Here is a 1,761-nt window from a genome sequence, read left to right as displayed (position 1 = left end):
AACTGTGTGATTAGGACATTAACTTGAAACTTTTGATGTTTTTATTTAGTAAAGTGCTGCATGTCTTGAAATGGAAATAGAAGAATTGATCAGAATTTGTGAAAAACTGATCAAATCATCATTCAGGACTCAGTTGTTAAAAAAAGTTTAATCTGGATTAGAATAATGCTCTTCAGGTTCAGGTAATCTTATTTCTGTGCCAGTTTTTCAAAGCAAAATTGGATTAGATCACCCTGATACACTCATTTAGATGACCAAATCCGGATTATCTGTGCTCTGGACTAATTATCACAATGTAGGCTACTAGGTAAAGAGCAACGGGTGGAACTTTTAGCGTGGAGTCAGTGTTTTCATTTCGAATATGCACAAAACAGCACAAAATATCCAACAGATAACCCGTTTTCATTTGTCAACTGTCAGACCCCTCATCTGACCCACAAAAAAATAAATAAAACAAACAAATACACATCAAATACATTGTGGATATTTTGAGCACATATTCTTAATTTAGACTTTTGAAGCCCAGCTTTTAGGAGGCAGCTTTCAGGGGTGGCTTTGCAGTAGTTTGGTCAGAGTGATGTTGTTAGGCTACTCTGCCAGACAAATTTGTACTTCTGCTCTTTGAGTTTCTAATTTTAAAAGTGACTTATAGGCATCATCATCGTTGAGCAAAGAATGCTTCAAGCTTGAGCTCCTGTGGCAATGACTACTGGCTCTGCCTGTAAGGATTCACCTCCATCACCCTCTTCTGTCAAGAAGGCAATTTAGGTGATTTCAGCCCCAATTTCTTTCTGTTATTCACTTTTCCACCCTTAATAGAGTTAAAAGTTCCTACAATTGGAGCATAAAGGCATAACACCCCAGCAGAGTGTGGGTTTCTCCAACATTGGATCCACCACTCTAGTTTAGTGAACATGGTATTACCGGCATTGAGCATGATTGATTCAATTGAACAGAAGCCAAAGCACATCAGCTAATTGATGTTTAATTGGTGTGTGTTTAAAAAAAAAACAATTACACAGCCATACTATTTAGCCTTTCCCTGCACTTTCAGTGCTGGGTTGCATCAGGATGGGAATCCGCTGTAAAACCTTTGCAAAATGGCTGTGCAGATAATTCCGCTCTGGCAACACCTATGGGAGCAGCCAAAGGAGAGAGAGAGATTGTTCAGCCTTTCTTAAAATGCTTACAGAGAGGCACTGACATGTCAGGTATTGTTGTTCGCCACCACTATTTTGGTAGGAGAGGATACCATCAAAGGGCTTATGTTGAGCACACAAAACCACTGGAGCAATACACCATGAACTCTACACTGGATTTTGCTTTGGTAATACTGATATTAAGAAAAATGCAGAACTTGTCAGGCCAAAACTTCAACCTGAAAGAGTGAACCCAAAGGTGTGAACCAAAAGGAGTCACAGTGTGCCTGTGGAACAACGTCTCATTGCTCTTCTAAAAGCACAAATGAACTCTGGTGAAAGCTGTGTCAATTGCTTTGGCCAGCCTGGTCAATTTGTCTAATTTCCAAAGGATGTCCAGATTGCCCACACTAAGCATGAGTTTTATTCTTTTCTTTTTTTTTAAATTCTATTCAACTGTCCATGATGCACGTATCCTGAGGGAGAGTGCTCTATAGAGTTCCAATCTGATCAGGATAATCATTTTGGGGTTTTTTGGATCAAAGTTTTGAACAACTCCTACAGACAATTAAACCATGATAGGATGACTGGATCTAATCCAATGTCTGAATTCTTTTTTTTT

Source organism: Sinocyclocheilus grahami, unplaced genomic scaffold (genome assembly GCF_001515645.1).
Source record: "Sinocyclocheilus grahami isolate Dianchi unplaced genomic scaffold, SAMN03320097.WGS_v1.1 scaffold4933.1, whole genome shotgun sequence".
NCBI lineage: Eukaryota > Metazoa > Chordata > Actinopteri > Cypriniformes > Cyprinidae > Sinocyclocheilus > Sinocyclocheilus grahami.
This window is presented reverse-complemented; position numbering follows the sequence as displayed.